We start from the raw sequence: 21,085 nt of genomic DNA on the forward strand, positions 1-21,085 counted from the left end.
TAGTAATATTGCGGTAATGTCTTCTAAACGGCTATTGCCATGGCACAACAGACGGAGGTGTCATGCTGAAATGGGGAGCTAATGCCGAACTCCTACTGACAAATATATTGAAAATGAAAGTAAACACGGGCAATAAGTTTTGCTTTTTGAACAAAATTAGCTGAGACGGCAAACTGGAGCGTGAAGAAGTAGCCTTTTGTCTGTAACCATTTGATTTTATACAATAGGACCAAGATTAAAGCTACAGTAAAAGGTGTCCATTACCGTTTCTGTAAAAACTGTTAACCTAAAATAAACAATATAAATAAAGTCTGTTTTTTTCTACATTTCCCCTTGTTTCTATTGCATAATCCTGTATTCATAATATAAATAAAGTCTGGTTAAATTCAAAGTTAACCTACAACTAAATGGGCCAATCGGTTATGTAACGGATGCCTGGAATTTCATGAATAAGTAAGACGGATAAGTCACAGGGAAGAAACTCCCAGACGACGTCTTCGGAAATAAGTTCACACTGCTGCAGGGAACAGAGTTAAAACTTGAAAGATAGACCCCCGAGGCAGGAACACACTGCAGAAGGACTGTTATACGAGTGTGTGTTTGGGGATGTGTGTGAGGGTAAGTTCTCCATAATTAATGCCTTGGAGTTGTGCAGCTGTTGAGTAACAGCTGGGAATTACGGAATGACAGAAGAAGTGGAAAACTGCTCCTGTAAAACAACAGAATACAGAAGATTGGCTGGATGAGAAATATGGAGAGACAAGATAAGAGGGGGAGGAGTTTTGAGAGAGAGAGTGGGCATGGATGGTTTGTTTAGAAAACGCAGCACCAGACAAGAAGTACACATGCAGATGGTGGAGAAGTGATCCTAAAAAGCCATGATGAGCTGATCTCTGGTCCACCACTCACACAGACGTTATTAATCCACCAACTGGTGAACGACCATTTTACCACAGCTTAAAGCGCTACAAGCACTTATGATGGCTGAGAGATGAAGATAACAATCTGTAAAGCATCGGTTCAGAAAGTGTAGCTCTGACACACAAGCTTCAATCCTCTGCTGCTCATGGGAAAGTCTGGACAATGAATGAATGAACACAGTGCAACTAAGTTACTGAATATATCGATTAAAAGATTAATTTTTCTTCCAAACATTAAAATCATCAACTTAATTTTAGTTTGCTTGAATTTCAACAGTGAACCTTATAAAAATGGTCAACAAAGCACCCTGCCATTATTGATTTTTGTCCAGTTATCTCTTAAAAAATATATATAAATATTTCTGATTAACATGGAAATTATAATTTTGAAATTTCCACAAAAAGACGTGTTATTCTTATTGAGAATTTGTACAGGTACGTTCAAGGACCGTAGAAATGTTTCATTCAACTGTTGATCAATTAAGCCAGTCATGCTAAGCATCGGCTAATTACAGTTGCCCACAAATTTCAAAAGATTATCTCTACAAACAGTCAATTTAAATTTTAAACTTTGGTCTCAAACATTGCAAAAACAACATAGTTGAAAATAATTATCAAATTTAATTTAATTCAATTGTATTCATAAAGCACCTTCCACAACCTTATTGGAAGCCCAGGGTGCTGAACATCATCATAAAGAACACGATAAGAACAAAATAAAGATCTTAAGATCATTAAAACAATAAAAACAAGAGATGAAAGCAAATATAAAAGACAGTAAAATAATAAAAGATGAGGATATTCAAATAAAACAAGAGACATGGGTAAAAACAAATTAAAGGATATTAAAAAAACATAAAATCAAGCCAGTGTTGTGAACCCTAATGCAGAAAGGCTATCATATAAAAGTGAGACTTAAGATGGCGACTGCCCAACGCTCAAGGGCAACTCGTTCCTCAGAGTTGGACCCATAACCGAGGTAGTACGATCCCCCCTTGATCTGTATTTTGACCGGGGGATAACCAACAGCTCCTGATCAGCTGACTGAAGAGACCGAGAGGGGACGTGCCTGTGCAAAAGTGCAGGAATGTAAGGAGGAACACTGCCCTGAAGAGCCTTGTACACAAAAAGCAGGATCTTAAATTGTGCTCAGTACTGCACTGGGAGCCAGTGCAGAGCATCTAACACTGGATGCATGTGGTCCCGGTGTCTGGTAACTCTCAAAAACCTAATCCGATTTTATATCCGTGGCGCTAGAACTTCAGGCATGCTGCAGCGCCACCTGAGCCTATGTAGGGCAAACACAGCTGCAGTCATTATGCAAATTTGTGATGTTTCCTTTTTCTAACACTTGATTTAAAAGAATCTGCAGAACGTTACATGGTCAGGAGGTGACTTGCTGGACTCCAGTTGTGGAACGTCTTGCCCTTGGAGGTCAGGCACTTACCCCCTTTGAATCCCACCTGAAAACCCACTTTTACCATCCTGCATTCAATCAGAGATTTAAATGAGGTTGACTCACATTATGGCATAATTTTTATTGTTACTCTAGTGAGTTAAAGCTCTTATATGGTGGTTTATTTTTGAAAAACACTGGTTATATTGCCATTTTTAATTTGGGTAGCTGGTTGTCAGTTGTTATGTGCAGCGTTTTGCATTTTAAGGCGCTTTATAAATGAAGGTAAAATAAATGGATGCTCAACATTGGATTTTTGTACCGATATCCGATATACCAATATTGCTGACTCTGAATTTTGGATACTGATATAAACCAATACCAATATATGCTGTGTCCCCCTCTTATAAAAAAAGAAAAACTAAAACATTTTAGGTTGCTAACATCACATATCTTCTATCATTCATCTTTACATTTTTAATCATTTCTGTGAAAAATTAAAACTACTTCAATCTACGTTGGTAATAGGAAAAGTGTTTTTATGTGTCTCCAACAGCAGCTGAATCTCATTCTCCCTTAGCGTGACATATTATGTGTGTATTAGTTAGTAATGTACTTTGTCCTTTTCTGTGTATTGTAGCTTTGCTAATAAAACATTTATAAAAATCCTCAAGAAAACAAGCCCTGGGTGAAGAATCTTGTTTTTGTTTTAGTCATTTGTTAGCCATCTAGCTATACACAGCTACATACTGTGAGGACAGCGCACATTCCCAATTAAACTAAAATATCTCAAAAACTTTACCTCAGATCTGTCATATTTAGAAAATTTGAGAGAGAGGAAATATAGCTGAAGAGGTTGATATATATGTATGTTATGTGAAGTTCGTGTCATTAAAAGACTGAAAACCGATACCGATATTTTCTGATATTAAATTTTAATGCCGATATTAATGATAGACTGACAATATCAAACATCCCTAGAAAAATATGGAAAAGATTTGCGGGGAAATAATCACAAAACAGTCTAATGCCTCAGTCATGTTGGAAAGAAGGTTACATTGAGCGTGGTTGCCAGTTTTTCTCCTTAAGGCTGAACAGGGACATAGTCATTGGCTGTTTTTCAATACCGAAATACGCTAGCATGTTCTTGTGTACTTGACAAGTATGTTCTTGGCAAGTACAGCAGAAAGTCCATTAAATCAAGTCTGGGAGGACAAGGACACTAATAGGACCAGAACCATACTCAGTTGCATCAAGACAACAAGTGCTGCTTGTTTCTTCGGTTAGAAAAATGAACTGACATAAAAATTAAAGTCTTGCTTGTCCCTCCAATAATAAAAAGACAATGAATACATGTTATTAGCAAAATATTTGGTTTACTTTTAATCAAAATTGATAAAATACCCAAGTTTTCGCTGTTAAATGAAGAAAAAAGTTTATTTTTCACCAAAACAGAGGTATGTGAGGCAAAGTTGCTTTTATTTTGATAGTGAGCTAGCTAGTTAGCATTTTAAGATATTGTGAAGAGACTGAAAAAAATTACAATACATACAGAAACTTTTAGGTTATGCATAATTTACAATAACAGACAACTTTGTATTACTTTACTTGTATTTCAGATATAAAACATTACAGTTATGAGCTTTCTCCTCTGCTGCGACGCAATGCCTTTTGGGACACCTTGCAATCCCAGGTTCACAGTTAGAACAGTGGGCGTGAGCAGAAGCGCTCGTCTAAAATTCTTGCCTGATGTGAACAGAGGAGCAGCAGGCAGCTCGCAAATTTCGTGAGCAATCCGCTTCACGGCTGATATGAACCTAGCGTTACAGTGAAACGTATTTATATACCACTATGCATGACTTCTGGTGTTGAGCCGTAACTGGCAAACAGTTGCTCAGAACAAACTTGTTCGTTTTAATACATGACTGCAGTACCCACATTTGACCACAGGGTGCCATCCTTACTTCATGCACCTTTATGTGTGATGAAGCGGGAAATGTAAAATTTGCTGGAAGGTAGCTCTTGAGGACTCTTGACCCCTGACCTCTTGTGATATGATTATTTGTGATGTACTGTGAGGCTAAAGACATCATCATTGACCATGACTACTATCCACAGCAGCACTACCCAATCAAAATCCATGAACAAATAGCAACAGATGAACTATGTGCTCTAGTCAGTTTTCATTTGCAGAGCTTAAAAGGCAAAGAGAAATGCGAACGCTGCATATAAAATCCTGGCTTTGACTATGAACGTTCATATGAGATACAATCAAGTGGGAATAGTCTGAGTACAAGAAAATGTCAAGACATTTTAGGACCGCCTGTTTTTTTATTCCTCTAAAAATTTAGAAAAAATAAACTGTTACAGTGATATTTTGGGTAATTGTGATTATAAATGTGCATGGACATTGTGTCTGACATTAGACGCATTTTTGCTGTTTTGTTTTGCTCTACTGAGAGGATTTCCATGGGAGACAGAATAACTTCTGGTTGGCCTAGACCATAACTGCGACACTTAACCGACTAACATTCACACACACTTTCAGAACCATTCATTATTCATTACGCTTCCTGCTGGCCTGCAGCCTACACTCTGAGTCAGAGCAGGAAGCATGTTATGGTTTCTGCATCTGAAGAAGACCCAGAAGTACAGGCTGATTAAAGAAATCATCTCAGTGTGCAAATCATTAGCACCCCAAAGTGTAGTGTTTGTAGAAAATAATGCTTGCATTCCAATAAATAAAATTGTTGTTATTTATATTATTTTTGCACATTATTAAGATGAGCTTAAATAGAAAATTTGGAAATTGGAAACACTGTAAAGGTTTATAAGATGTTTACAGGAACTGCTATAAAGATTTAGAAATTGTAGAAGTGTTAAGATGACAGTGATCCACTTTGGTGTTGCTGTGCTCACACTAGCCGTTAGCTCATTAGTCCGTCAAGTAAGCCAGTGTTTCCCCTCCATAGGCTCAGGCATGGCACTGCGCCATGGCTGAAATTTCAGCACCATGCCTATGACCCCCCACCCCCCCAAACACACACACACACACACACACACACTCACATAGATACATAGATACCTGGAAGGGAAGCGCAACAAGTCCGAAGCAAATCCGCAAGCAAAAAGGCCCCCCTGGACAACGCATAAAATTCTAAGGAAACTCTGTAAACTCTATTTCTCCAAAGAGAGGCTGATCAGGAAGGTATCTAAAACTGGTAAGAAGGTAATATTTACACATTTTACAGAGAAACACAATTTAAAATGGCACCAAAGAGACTTTTTAATATTAAATCCTGGTCATCTCGTGGTAAATTGTTTCTAAGAAAGAAATTTACAAAAAAGCACCCAGGTTTTTGAAAGGGAATTAACAAAACAATTGAAAAATAGCAACAAAAAATGTTTTTTAATTCTGTTTTATTCTTTTATTTGCAAAGTGAATCTATTTGCTCTAAATAATACATCTCTTTAAAGGAAATTAAAGTTTCTTGCATCTGTCATCAAATGATATCAGTGGCGATGAAATTACTTTAGAATCTTTAAACAAATAATATCTGCAATGAAATCAAATCCACATAAATTATTTAAGGTTTAATGTTTTTGTCACATGTCCCGAAAATTTTGCATTTGTTATGTGTCTCTAATGGTGCTAATGGTCGGAGGCCCCAGAGGGGCTTATAAAGGATTTGACAAATGAAAACTTTGATATGTACACACACACACACACACACACACACACACACACACACACACACACACACGTTGTGAAACATCACGTGTGAACAATGTAACTGAACTTGTCTGTCCAGCTCCCAGAATACATTCCATTGTATTTACACCGAAACGGTGTGTGTGTGTGTGTGTGTGTGTGTGTGTGTGTGTGTGTGTGTGTGTGTGTGTGTGTGTGTGTGTGTGTGTGTGTGTGTGTGTGTGTGTGTGTGTGTGTGTGTGTGTGTGTGTGATTAGAGCAAACCGCTAAAACACATTATCGTTCTGTAAAGTCAGGTGTGTGTCTGCAGCGCTCCCCATCGGTAATCACCACCCTGTAGCAGCTGCATGTAGAGCTCGCGAGCTTCACGTTTTTCAGCTGCACCGTTGTCAACTGAAAACTATCAAAACTAGAAATATCCGTTCAACTTTCCTCACGTCAGGTAATTCCGGACATTCAAGCGCTTATTATTGTAGTTAATGCAACGCTGAAGTCCGTAATGTCATGTGAAACCGCTTACCTCTTCCCTGCAGGACGTCCGTGAACGTGAAGCTTCCCCCGGTTCGCTGCCTCTGAAGCGGTAACCCCCCCCCCCCCCCTCTCTCTCTCTCTCTCTCTCTCTCTCTCTCTCTCTTACACACACACACACACACACACACACACACACACACACACACACACACACACACATCCCTGCTGCAAGTCTTCAGTCGGATTCCTCCACAGGACACTTCAATGGTCCTTCTTTTTATTCAGCCTTGGGCATAGCGCCTCCGTGTGGCCGACTGGAGTGAACGACGCAACATTTGAGAGAAGGACAAAATATGACAGCAATAAATAACCTTCATAGTCATGGGCCCCAAGTCTTCAGTGGGGTTCTCATTTATCTGTGTTTTCTCAAATAGATGCAGTTTTTTTGTTTTTGTTTGTTTGTTTCAAATTTCGAATGAATGTTCACACCTAAATTTCAGATTATGACAACCCTTTATTTATTTGTTAGTCATGTTTATGTTTATGTTTGTATTTAGCAGACGCTTTTGTCCAAAGCGACTTACAAGCGATAATCGGCATGTTGCCCTTGAAGCTAACAACAACAATAACAACAACAACTTGACATCAGTCATGGGGAGGAGGGAACAAGGAGGGGACAGTAGAGACGGGGGACGGGTGCAGGGACGGTGCTAGTTAAGAAGATGCTCTCTGAAGAGCAGGGTCTTCAGGAGTTTCTTGAAAATTGAAAAGGAAGCTTCTGTTCTGGTAGTGCTTGGAAGGTCATTCCACATTTGTGGAACGATGCATGAGAAGAGTCTGGATTGTCCTGAGCATGGTGTAGGCACTGCTAGCCGACGATCCTGTGGTGACTGGAGCGGCCGGGCCGAGACGTAAGCCTTTGCAAGAGGATTCAGGTAGATGGGAGCCGTACCATCTCGGACTTTGTATGCTAGTGTTAGCAATTTGAATTTGATGCGTGCTGCTAGCGGTAGCCAGTGGAGCTCAATGAACAGAGGGGACGTGTGCTCTTTTTGGCTGATTGAAGACCAGATGCGCCGCTGCATTCTGGTCCATTTGAAGAGGTCTCACAGTACAGCCTGGAAGACCAGTTAGAAGAGCATTGCAGTAATCGAGGCGGGAGATGACGGTAGATTGCAGTAGATTGCACCAGGAGCTGGGTGGCATGTTATGTTAGGTATGGTCGGATCTTTCGTATGTTATACAGCGCAAAGCGGCATGAACGAGCAACAGAGGCAACATGATCTTTAAAGGTTAGATGTTCATCAATCACAACACCCAGATTTCGAACTGCCTTTGAAAGAGCCAGAGACAGGAAGTCATTTTGGATTGAGATATTGTGCTGTATGGATGGTTTTGCAGGGATGACAAGTAGTTCAGTTTTAGAGAGGTTGAGTTGGAGATGGTGGGATTTCATCCATTTTGATATGTCAGAGAGACAGTTTGATATTCGTGCAGAGACAGTGTGGTCGTCCAGTGGAAATGACAGATAGAGCTGGGTGTCGTCTGCATAGCAGTGGTAGGAGAAGCCATGTGACCGAATGATCTCACCCAGTGAGGTGGTGTATATGGCAAAGAGAAGAGGTCCTAGTACAGAGCCCTGGGGGACTCCTGTGGCAAGATGGTGCACGGTAGAGGATTTTCCAAGCCAAGATACACTGAATGATTGTCCTGTGAGGTACGATTCAAACCAGGCGTGTACTTTCTCTGTGATGCCCATGCTAGAGAGTGTGGACAAAAGGAAGCCATGGTTGACAGTGTCAAATGCAGCCGATAAGTCGAGCAAGATAAGCACTGAGGATTTGGCAGTCGCTCTAGCTTCTTTTACGGATTCTGTCACTGCTAACAGAGCAGTTTCAGTGGAGTGGCCCTTTTTGAACCCAGATTGGTAAGGGTCAAGCAGACAGTTTTGTGAGAGGTATTCTGTGATCTGCTTGAAAGCCACCCTTTCAATGATTTTGGACAGAAAAGGGAGGAGAGAGATAAGTCGGTAGTTCTCCACATGATTTGGAGGAAGAGATGTTTTTTTAGCAGCGGTTTAACCTGAGCATGCTTGAGAGAGGTGGGAAATGTACCGGATGTCAGTGAAGCGTTGATCACGTGTGACTGCTGCGGCTACTGTAGGAGCAATAGCTTGGAGCAGCTCAGTCGGAATGGGGTCCAGTGGGCATGTAGTAGAGCAGCTGCACGTGAGAAGCTTGGACACACAGTTCTCAGTGAGAGGGGAAAAAGAGGAAAATGAAGCAGTAGGGCTTGAGATGGTTGGGCTAGAAGGAGTTTGTGGTAGCAAATGTTCTGGAGTGGCCAGTTGAGTAAACTGTTTGCTTATAGCTGCCACTTTGTCAGTGAAGAATGAGGCAAAGGTGTCAGCTGATAGATTGTTGGTAGGAGGTGGAGATGGAGGGTTGAGCCGAGTTTTGAATGTTGAAAATAGTTTCTGAGAGTCGGCAGAGCTGAGAATTTTGTCAGTGTAGAAAGCTTTCTTTGCATCAGTGATGCTGGCAGAGAATGAGGACAGTAATTCATGAAATTTCAATTGATCACCAGGATCTTTTGTTTTGCGTCATTTCCGTTCCGCAGCTCTAAGATTGGTGCATGGAGACTGGAGGGTATCATTTAGCCAAGGGTGCGACTGAGAGGATCTAGCAGGTCTAGTGGCTAAAGGGCACAAGTTGTTAAGACAAGAGCAGAGTGTGGAGCAGAGTGACTCGGTGGCTTTGTTCACTTCATAAGCAGAAAATGTGCTGGGAGATGGAAGAGTGGAGGCAACAAGAGAGGAGAAGTGGTTGGGTGCCAGATTGCGGAGGTTGCGGCGGAATGAGACCACTGGGGAGGAAGCAGTAGACCTCCCTTGTAAAGTTGTGCTGGCTATGAGGTCATTCAAAGTATTATTACCAATTTTAGTTATTTGTTTGTGGACATTTTGTTTTGTTTTCAGTACATCAAAACATAATAATTTTAATAGTAATAACAATAATTTTTTGTGTGTGTTGTTGTCAATGTTAACATATTGTTGAATTAATCACAATAATCATGTGGATTGTAATATCCGTCCATCCATCCATTTTCAGCCGTTTATCCGGGGTTGGGTCGTGGGGGCAGCAGCCTAAGCCGAGAAGCCCAGACTTCCCCTCATCAGCTATCTGGACCAGCTCCTCGGGGGAAGTCTCAAGGCGTTCCCTGGCCAGCTGAGAGACATAGTCCCTCCAATATGTCCTGGGTCTCCCCTGTAGGCCTCCTCCCGGTTGGACGTGCCCGGAAAACCTCAGCAGGGAGGCGTCCAGGAGGCATCCTGACCAGATGCCCGAGCCACCTCAACTGGCTCCTCTCGATGTGAAGGAGCAGGGAATCGACTCCGAGACCCTCCCGGATGACTGAGCTTCTCACCCTATCTCTAAGGGAAAGCCCAGCCACTCTGCGGAGAAAACTCATTTTGACCGCTTGTATCCGCGATCTCGTTCTTTCGGTCACTACCCAAAGCTCATGACTACCTCTTACCCTTAAAAAGCAGACTGGATGATTACTAGTTTGATGTTAGAGAACTTAAAAGCAATCTCAGAGTTCTTCTGATCAAAGATCAGATTTGAGATCAGATCTCTCTCTCTCTCTCTCTCTCTCTCCCTCTCTCTCTCTCTCTCTCTCTCTCTCTCTCTCTCTCTCTCCCTCCTCCTCTTAACACTAATGCAGTCCCCAAAGCATTCCTTGCATCCACTTACTTACATATGTAATATGTAAATGTGTTTTATGATCAGAAGGTGGCAACATTTCTTCACTTAGACCCCCAAAACTTCAAAATGTAAGTAATGCTTCTGCGGTCTTGATTTAAAACAAAACCCCAGATATTCTGTCATGGATCCCAGCACTTTTCTTTCCCTTTGTAAATACTTTATTAATTTCTAACCATCAGGCAGCTTTAAATTGGTTTTCTTCCCATGTTCCCATTGCCAATAAAACGTATTTGTTCATCTATCTATCCATCCATCCATCCATCCATACATACATATTTTCTTCAGCTTATCCATGGATGGATCATGGAGGCTACAGATATAGGAGGGAAGTCCTCTTCCCTGCAATACACTCCAGTTCCTCCAGGGGTTCCTAAAACATTCCTATATAATCCCTATTTCAAGGTATGCACCTCCGTCCAGTTGCTTGGAAAACTTCCAGGAGGAAGATGAGCATGAGGCATCCTAATTAAAGGCCACCTCAACTCCAGAGGAGATGAACCAACTGCTGGGGTTTCTGTCTTCAGCAACGGGGACTTTGCTCTGGTCTGAAGTGGTGAAAAAGGGGCTGAGTAGGAATAAGAAGCTCCTGATTTATGTGACCATTGTGGTTTATCTTTTTAAAATGCAAAAGTGGGAAATACTGTTTTTAAATATTTGTGTTAAAAGTCTTTTATTTTGTGTGTTCACACCCTGGTGTAGCAGACAACCTTCACACGTTTAATCTCAGTTTACTTTCCTAAACATGATTGTCTTTGTGAAATTAAAATATTACAGCAAAATAGGATCCACAGAACACACACTCAAGTTACATTTGAAAAACTGAATAAAAACATGTGAGGATACATGAAGCTTTTGCTCATCAGGCTCTGGTACCAACACATCGTCAATAAGCTCATTGTCCTGTTGAGAATGAGCAAATGCTTCAAAATGAAACCGAGCCAAAGAAAGAAAGAATTTAAAGAAAGAGTAGCAACCGTTACCAGCGATGCAAAAATGGAAAAATCAACGGATGGAGCTCTGGTGACCAAGTAAATCAAATCAAATCAGATCAACTTTATTTATAAAGTGCTTTCACATGGCCAAAATGGACAAGCAAAGCGCTGTACACCAATAAAAAGCACCACAATAGGACAGACATATAACCATTTAAAATACAATGAGCAATCCATTAGAAATACAATAAGAAATCCATGTAAAATACAATAAGAAATCCGTTTAAAATACAATACGAAATCCTGAGTGCAAGTTCGCAATCCATATCCGGCCTACTTCCCCCAACTTCAATGTCCAAATGCCAGCGTGAACAGATGTGTTTTTAGTCTGCTTTTAAAGGTTTCCAATGATTTGGCCTGCTTTACATCAGCTGGCAGCTCATTCCAGAGACTTGGTCCAAGTACTGAAAAGGCACGACTCCCACGAGACTTCAGGCTGTACCTGGGCACAGTTAGTAGTCTCTGGTCAGCTGACCTAAGGAAACGCACTGGGACATGTTGGTGGATGATTTCAGCAAGATATTTAGGTGCCCCTGAGTTTAACGCCTTAAACACAAACAGGATGGCCTTAAACCTGATGCGATAAAAGACAGGGAGCCAATGCAAGGCACGTAGGACTGGTGTAATATGTTCAGACCTCCTGGTAGATGTTAACAACCGAGCTGCAGAGCTCTGAACCGCCTGGAGGCGTGCTATTGGAGCTTACCTAAGCCCCGTTTATAGCGAGTTGCAATAATCCAGCCTGCAGGTAACAAAGGCATGGATTACAGTTTCAAAATGACTATGTGACAGAAAACGGCTTAATTTTCGCTATGCGGCGTAGATGAAAAAAGCAAGATCTCACGATTCCGTTCACTTGAGCATCAAATCTGAGCTCTGCGTCCAGTTTTGCCCCTAAGTTAGTGACCACCGCCTTCTGATGCGGTGCCAGAGTGGAAAAATCAAGCCCTTGGGCACCTCCTAGGGTCTTTGGTGGCGTAAATAGAATTACTTCAGTCTTGTGTTCGTTGAAACACAAGAAGTTCTGAGCCAACCATAGCTTGATGTCCTCCAGGCAGTCCAACAGTGGTTGAATGGTGCATAAACCACCACGCCTAAATGGAAAAATGATCTGGCAATCGTCCGCATATAGATGGAATGACACGCCATGTTTACGGAATAGTTCACCCTGGGGTAGGAGATATAAGGAGAAAAATAGTGGGGCCAAAATCGATCCCTGGGAGACTCCCCAAGGCAGCTCAGCCAGATCGGAGGAACAGTCCCCCAACCTCACACAAAAACTCCTCCCAGTCAAGTAGGATCTTATCCACTTAAGTGCCTGGCCCGTAATGCCCACAGACCACTCCAGCCGGTTTATTAGGATACAATCAACGGTATCAAAGGCTGATGTCAAGTCCAAGAGCACCAGAACCACAGCATCACCTGAATCATTAGCCAATAAAATGTCATCAAGGACCTTGAGCAGTGCAGATTCAGTGCTATGAAAGGGTTTAAACCCAGATTGAAATACTTCTCCAATTTCCCATTCCTGTAGAAAAGACATCAGTTGGATAAACACAGCCCTCTCTATGATCTTTGAGATGAAAGGGAGTGTAGATAGAGGTCTGTAATTGGACAAGATTGCTGGGTCCAATCCTGATTTCTTAAGCAGAGGTCGTACCACCGCCTGCTTTAGGGGAGTAGGGACTTCCCCAGATATCAAGCTGCTATTTACAATTTGCAGTACGTGATCACCCACTACTGAAAAAACTTCTGTCAGTAGCCTTGCCGGGAGAACATAAGTTACCGCCCCTGTTGGCTTAAGTCTCATGACCAGATCCACAAGCTCTGCAAGAGTTAATGGTTGAAAACCCTCCAGTGCCTTTGGAACACAGAGATCTGCAGAGGGGGCATGCTTACGTGGTGGAATGGAGGCCCTTGTCACCCTTACCTTGTCCACAAAGAAGTCCAAAAAATTGTTACATGACTCAGTGGTGTACTCAATCGCAAGGGGCTCATTGACATTTAAAATAAAGTCCACTGTCTTAAAAGTATCCCAGCATTCTGAGAGTTTAAGGCGATTATGTTGGCAAAGTACTTTCTCCTTGCATCTTTCACAGCCTTCTGTTAGCCAATCCAATGTCCTCTTATTAGGTCGTTGCTTTTCCATCACCTCCAACAAGTCTGCCTGTTCTCCTCTGACATCATCAAGGTCTCATCATCCACCCAACAGCTGCCTGTTGAATAATGTTGTTTTCTTCAGATCCTTCTCTGTAGACCCTAAAGATGGTTATGGATGAAAATGCCAGTAAATCAGCAGTTACTGAAATTCTCAGACCAGAATATTATGCTCAGTTTGCACGTCAGCCAGTCATCTTCACCACATCTAGATGTCAAAATGCACTGTGGTGTAACTTGCCCGTCAGGTTTTATTCTGTGAACTCAACATTAACAAACGCTTCTGTCTGTTTGTGCTGAGAGATAGCTGACTGTCATCTCCTCAAAGCATTTGTTGATAATAATAAAATAAAAATGGCACAGCCGACCTAATTGTTGAGGTTGTCTCTATTTGAAGTGCAGAGTCCTTAAAGTAGACTAATGTGAGTAAAACACAAACCTGAAGGTCCTTTTGGTGCTTTGCTATTTATTATCTGAATCCACTTTCCCTTCAGTGCTTGTGTTCAAAACTCACGTGTTACATACTGGTACCATGTTCAGACATCTGGACAAGGCCATTTGCAAATACTATGGAACATAAAACAAACTGGATCTATTTGTGTGTTGTTTCTGGCTATTTTCAGATGACTGCCTGCAGCTCAGCACAGTTAGGAAGACGTTACCTGCTAAAACCACTTCAGGCACAACCTGTTCTGTGTGAAAAAGATGAGTTGTCAGCATCGCAGGACACAGATTGTCATCTAACACATAGTAAACAGAAGGCAGTTTAGTTTTCCAGACGGAGTTCACAGAGGTCACTGAAGAGTCTGAGAAGACTGACTCGTTGCAGCAAAACAGCAGAGGAAAGCACCAGCTGCTCTGTCACGGAAACAGCAGGTTAGATTCTGGTCCACAGTTGCTGCTAAGAAATGATGACAAAACCATCAAACGCGTCTCGGTTGGGACTCTCAGTCTTGTCATTTGGATCAAACTGAATTAGAATTTACTTCACCAGGTACATTTGGAATTAAACTTTATTCCATTTCACATAGATGTATATCTTGTGTTTGTCTCTAGTCAAAAATGTGTGTTGTGATGTTTAAAATACAAACTTTTGACCAAAATTCAGTCAGAATGCTCTTTTCTATTTCATGGATGGAGTCGTGTTATCAAGGACGTAATTTTCACTTTAGAAGTGGGGGGGACACGGGTGGGGGTGGGGGTGGGTATCTTTCCAATATGTTCTAAGGGGAAACAGGCTTCAACACAAACGGTTGCTTTCCGCTTGGTCCTAGAGCTCAACCAGTGTCAATTTAATATGGCGTAATATTGTTTTTGGATGGTAAAAAGTGCAGGGGTCAAAACTTGACTTTGGAAAAAGTGGGGGGGACATGTCCCCCCTGTCCCCCCCCCCCCAAAATTACGTCCATGTGTGTTATTAAACAAGACACTGGAGAACAAATGCATTCAAATACATTTTTTGAACTGAATTTTAATCAATATCAGAGTAAGATAATGTAAGGTAAATACAAGTTTTACAAAGCAAATAACAACTATCTTCATCAAGGGAAGAAAGTTATGCAAATTGAGTTGGCTCAATGTGAAAAGGTAACAGAGCTTCTTTTTAATTCAGAAAGGCACACCAAGCTCTAGCCTGTACATTACTGCCAAAAGACCTTTTCTGACAGCATGATGTAGGCTAAAAGATCTCAAAAAGCAACACATCAGCCCTCTGTTGTTAGGAAATTTCAAAATAAAAGAATCCAGAACACTGAAGGCCTCAGTTTATTATGGTTAAAGGGAGACTAGGACGTTTTGGTTTGCTTTTAGCCCCTCTAGAGTTTGGATAGCACCAAAAGTAAAACCTATCACCACGCTGTGCATAATGGGCTTGACACACGGGAGGTGACATCGCCTCTCCTCCATTCATTTTCAACGAGACATGCACGACAAAGCGATAATTGCGGGTCTCCCTCCTACTAAGCGAAACGCGAAAAACGTGCGTGTGAAATTTTGCGTTTGTGCACGTGTCGTGCACAGGTGACCCAGCGACCCTGTCGCAGAAAGTTGAAATATTTTCAACTTTTCATCGCTGTCGCTCGGACGAGGACCAATCAACGGAGGTTTCATTCACTGACCAATAAGCGGACAGGATGCTCTGTACATCACTGAGCAAACATGGAGAAGTTGATACTTGCTGTGATGGACATATAGCTATGGGCTGAGGCAAAAGTAGGACCAGAATTGATCAGGATCGTCCTTGAGGTCCCTCATTAAGTGATGGTATTCTCCGTTTCTTTCTCTGGTTTGTAATTTGGGATGAACCCAGTCTCAGGTTTTTTTTAAATATAGTAATATCAGAATTAAGATTTCACATAACTCTAGCAGCACCTTGTGAAACATCATATCTACCGCTTTTTAAATTCTGAACCGCTTAAATAACCTTAATTCCCTCCAACCTGACACAGCCAATCAAAACAATGGAAGATTCGATTTTCCCATGGAACAGAACGCGTCGACGGCTTTGCCGCTGGCCGCGGGTCGCCTCCCGTGTGTCTGGTAATAAAAACAACAGCGACGAAGCTAACTGATCGCGGTCGTTTGTCGCCTCCCGTGTATCGTGCCCATCAGTCCTCATCAAACCGCTGCACCAACACACACACACTGCGCTCCTCTCATAATCTGCTGTCCTCTTTACAGCGCTGAAGCAGGAAGGATGTGTCCTCCGCTGCAGACGTGTCCTTATAACCGCTGCTACACACACACACACTGCTGTCCTCCTCTGCTTCGGGGCGGGAGAAAGCAGCTCAGTGCTTCATGCAGGCTCGACAGCAACCAGAATGAAATGTAATCGCGCATGTGCACCCTCCGCTGTTTGATCCAACTCCCCAGTCGGAGGCGGTAGGTGTGAGTTTCAGCTGCCAATCAGTCCATAGTGTCTGCTCGGCACCAGCCGGACCTCAGAGGGAAGTAGTCTGAAAAAATAGGTCTGCTCAGAACGGAATACACACATGTGAACAAAACATTCGGTTCCGAACACGTCCGTGCCGACCCAGATGTGAAAGCGGCTTAAGTGAAGGAAAATATGAATATGGGATGACTGTGGGAATAAGGAGTAAAATTGTTTAATTTTGAAAATAGTTTCCAGCTCAGTTAATGGAGTGACACTCTTTTGTATTAAATTATCTTAGATTAAATTACCGCCTTGTTTCTACATGCTCTTCATTTGAGAATGCATATTGACTGTAATAACTTTTTCTTCTTTCAGATTGCTTTTCCGGTGGGGAAAGGCACCCACTGAGTATTGAGGTAGCTCAGTCTGGGTCATCCTCTGCCCCTGTCTCTCCCCACCGACTGCTCCTTCCCGTGACCCTCCTTCATGGTGAGACCTCACATCAGATGCATGCTCTGGTGGACTCGGGGCCCGCCAACAACTTCATGGATGTGGATCTGGCTAAACGCCTACAGATCCCCCTGACCCCCCTGGAACGGATTGTTCCGGTGACCTCGGTGGACGGCAGACCTCTCCAGCCCTATCCTGTCCAAGACCAAACCCAGTCACTCCAGATGATCACCCAAGGCCACCAAGAGACCCTCCATTTCCTGATCATCTCCGCTCCCTCCTCTCCTCTAATCCTGGGGTTCCCCTGGCTCGGTCTCCACGACCCCCAGATTTCCTGGTCCCAGAACCGCCTGTTAGGTTGGGGGACCCAGTGCCAGGCCCACCTCTCTTCTCCTCCACCCATGGCAGACCGCCCGGCTGGTGGTCTCGGACCTTCACCGCCCAATCTACCATTGCCCTATCCAGGGGCGGATTTAGGACTGAAGAAGATCCGGGGCTTAACACACACACGCGCGCACACACACGCGCGCGCACGCGCACACACACGCATGCGCGCACACACGTGACACGCACTAGTCAACATCATATATATTTGTCTTGTACCACATAATGTTTAATCTGAAGCTACATATTCAGCATATTCAGGGCAGAGTATTGTTCCTGTTAGTGTTTAGTGTGAGATGATAGTGAATATTCCCTTTCTTTCTCCAACAACTTTACCTGATAGTAAGCTAACTTTAGGCAAACCAGCAGCACAACAAATATTTTCAAATAAGACTCAAAAACCTGAGTCAACACCAGTCTCATCAGAGCTGGGGTTCTGTCGTTGTACTTTTGGTCTAAAAAAACGTCCTTATATCCATCTTCACTCATGCGTTTCAGACAGACTGCAGAAGCCAGCTGCTGAAGGGCTTCTCTTCAGTCTCAGGTAAACTGTATACTGACTAAGTAGCCTAGTGGTAGAGTGTCTGCCCTGAGATCGGGAGATCAGGGGTTCGACTCCTGGTCGGGTCATACCAAAGATTTTGAGAAAAATGGGACCCAATGCCTCCCTGCTTGACACTCAGCATTGGATTGGGGTTGGATTGGGGGGTTAAACCACCAAATAATTCCCGAGCGCGGCGTGTCTGCAACTCAGGGGATGGGTCAAAATCGGAGAATAAATTTCACCACACACCTGTGTGTGTGACGACTAAATGGGACTTTACAAACTACTGCCAGCTGCGCCCTCTCTGTGTGACTTTGGTACTGCATGTTAATTCCGCGATTTAGATCCGGGGCTTATCATGAAAGATCCGGGGCTTCAGCCCAAGTAGCCGGGCCTAACGCCGCCCCTGGCCCTATCAAGACCTTGCTGCAGTCTTCGACAAGTGGCGTGCCACCACACTGCCGCCTCACTGCCCATATGACATGGAAATCAATCTGCAACCAGGAACCAGCAGGGTTTCATCCGACCCTCCTCTTCCCTGGGTGCTGCAGGCTTCTTCTTTGTGAAGAAGAAGGAAGGTGACCTTCATCCCTGTATAGATTACCGGGGTCTTAACAAAATCACTATCCGGGACCGTCATCCCCTGCCACTCCTCACGACTGCTCTGGACTCCATCTCCCAGGCGCGGATCTTCACTAAACTCGACCTCCGGAGCGCCTACAATCTGGTCCGCATCAAAGCAGGGGATGAGTGGAAGACCGCATTCATCACACCCACCGGTCATTGGGAGTACCAGGTCATGCCCTTCAGGTTGTGCAACAGCCCCGCCGTCTTCCAACGCCTCATTAATGATGTCCTCCGCGACATGCTGGGCCGGTGGGTGTTTGCCTACCTGGATGACATCCTCATTTATTCCAAGTCCGAGGCCGAACACCTCCACCATGTTCGTGCCGTCCTGACCCGGTTCCTGAACAATAACCTGTTCTGTAAGCCTGAGAAATGCTCTTTCCACCAGCGGACCATCTCATTCCTGTGTTTCATGATTTCAGATAAAGGCATAACCATGGACCCTCAGAAGGTCCAGGCGGTCGCTGACTGGCCCATTCCGACGAGCCTGAAACAACTGCAGATTTTTCTGGGTTTCTGCAACTTTTACCGCCGTTTTATAAAGAACTTCAGCACCATTGTGGCACCTTTCACCTCACTCTCCCGACCAAGCCCACCCGGCCAACTGTTTCGTCTAACTCACCTTTCACGATCTGGACGGACCACCAGAACCTGACTCACATCCGCCAAGCAGCTCAATCCTCGCCAGGCCCGCTGGGCCCTCTTCTTCGAACCCTATGATTTTCATCTCGCCTACCGCCCTAGAACAAAGAACCAGAAGGCTGATGCCCTCTCCCGCCAGTTCTCACACTCCACGCCTACGTCCAAGCCTGCACCGATTCTCCCAGAACACAGTTTCCTGGCCCCCTTGAGGTGGCCGTTGGAGGAGGCTATCCAGAACGCCCTCCGGGATGACCCAGCACCTCCAGAGACCCCCGCAAATTGTCTCTATGTCCCTACATCCTGTCGCAGCGAGGCACTCTCCTGGGCCCACTCGTCACATGGCCATGCGGGGTTCTCTCGGACTCCGAAGTTCCTCCAACAAGCGCTTTGGTGGCCATGCATGGCGAAGGATGTTAAGGAATACACTGGCACCTGTGACATCTGCGCCCGCTCCAAGACACCCAGCCAGGCTCCTGTTGGTGCCCTCAGACCTCTTCCGGTGCCCAGCCATCCCTGGTCCCACGTGGGCCTGGATTTCATCACAGGACTCCCGTCGGTCAACAAACTCAACACGGTCCTCACGGTCACAGACCGGTTTTCAAAAGTAGTCCACTTCATCGCCTTTCCGTGTCTCCCTTCGGCCCGATGCACTGCGGAACTGTTCCTGGAAAACGTGGTGCGCCTCCACGGCTTCCCTGTCGACGTGGTTTCCGACCGGGGCCCCCAGTTTACAGCCCGGTTCTGGAAGGCCTTCTGTCGCCTAATGGGAGCCTCGGTTAGCTTGTCCTCAGGCTATCACCCTCAGACCAATGGTCAGACAGAGCGGGTTAACCAACAGCTGGGTCGGTTCCTCCGGTGCTTCGTCTCAGCTGACCCCTCGCAGTGGCCAAAATACCTCCTTTGGGCAGAATTGCCCCACAATCTACACACCTCCTCGACCACTCACATGTCCCCTATCGAGGTCTGCTATGGCTACCAGCCCCCAGTCTTCACCCACCAGGAACCTGAGGTTGCCGTTCCTGCTGCACAGTCCCTGGTTAGGCGCTGCAAAAACGCCTGGATCAAGGCACGAGCGTCCATCACCCGGGCAAACGCCCGTTATGCCCGCCAACATCCCCGCCGATACTGTCCTGGTCCCTCCTATGCGCCTGGGGATAAGGTTTGGGTGTCCACTGGGGGTCTTCGCCTCCGTGCCGGATCCAAGAAGCTCGCTCCCTGGTTCCTCGGACCTTTTCCTGTACAGAAAGATATCAACCCAGTCTCGTACCGTCTGTGGTTGCCGGCAGGTCTCTGAATCCATCCCACATTCCACACCTCCCTTCTCAAGCCTTATGTGAATTCCCCCCTCTTACCGCCTCCGGCTCCGGCGCCTCCACCTACCCGCTTCCTCGGCGGCGATCCCATCTACAACGTCCGACGAGTCCTGGACGCCCGTCGCCGGGGATGGCAATACCTCGTTGACAGGGCAGACTATGGCCCCGAGGAACGCTCCTGGGAACCTGCCCGCTCCATCCTTGACCCTTCCCTGATGTCGGACTTTTGGGACCGTCGGGAGCCGTCCCTGGATGGGGGGGGGGTCTTGTCAGAGGCCAAGTCCCCAAACCAGCCTCTTCCAGCTAGTCGGTCTCCACCCTGGACCACAACTCCCAGCATACTCCTCGCAGGGATTCCCTCCACGTCACACCTACGTCACTAACCGCAACTATATACGGAAGTCGCCTCTCCAGCTCACCACTCAGTAATCGTTTCTTCAGATCCATGATCAGAGTATCCAATCAACCTATCCATCCTATGAACTATCTGCTCAAAGTAAGTGCTCTTACTTACCTCTGGAAAACCTAGCATCTCCGTGTCACTTCATTGACGCTCGGACGCTCGGGGATTCCTAGATCAAACCGCGAGCCGGCATTTCACCGACGCTACCACTTCTGCGTCTGTGAAACCATGCTCTCTACAGCTCAACTTCTTGTATTCCAGCTGGCCAGTCTGACAGAAAATAGTAGCTAACTTAATTGGTAAATTGAAAGTCCAATGTAACTTCCACCTTTCTTTCTTCTTCGTCTTCTCATTTGATCAGCTTTGTATGAAAAACTTACAGTTGGAAATGGCATCAGCAGAGATTCAAGATGTACAGGTAATTACAGTAATATT

General features: G+C 44.6%; 1 protein-coding gene and 1 pseudogene across 2 annotated transcripts in view; both read right to left on the minus strand.

Moving 5' to 3' along the window:
- veph1 (ventricular zone expressed PH domain-containing 1) overlaps positions 1-6,627 on the minus strand; it is a 125,057-nt gene extending 118,430 nt beyond the window's left edge. For both annotated transcript variants that reach the window (XM_015951820.3, XM_070543477.1), the window contains exon 1: positions 6,549-6,627. The gene's annotated coding sequence lies outside the window, so the exon portion shown is untranslated. The remainder of the gene's footprint in view (positions 1-6,548) is intronic.
- A 582-nt stretch (positions 6,628-7,209) lies between these two features.
- Positions 7,210-16,775, minus strand: LOC139062417 (uncharacterized; annotated as a pseudogene).
- Positions 16,776-21,085: the final 4,310 nt, after the last annotated feature.

This window comes from Nothobranchius furzeri, chromosome 13 (genome assembly GCF_043380555.1).
Source record: "Nothobranchius furzeri strain GRZ-AD chromosome 13, NfurGRZ-RIMD1, whole genome shotgun sequence".
Classification (NCBI taxonomy): domain Eukaryota; kingdom Metazoa; phylum Chordata; class Actinopteri; order Cyprinodontiformes; family Nothobranchiidae; genus Nothobranchius; species Nothobranchius furzeri.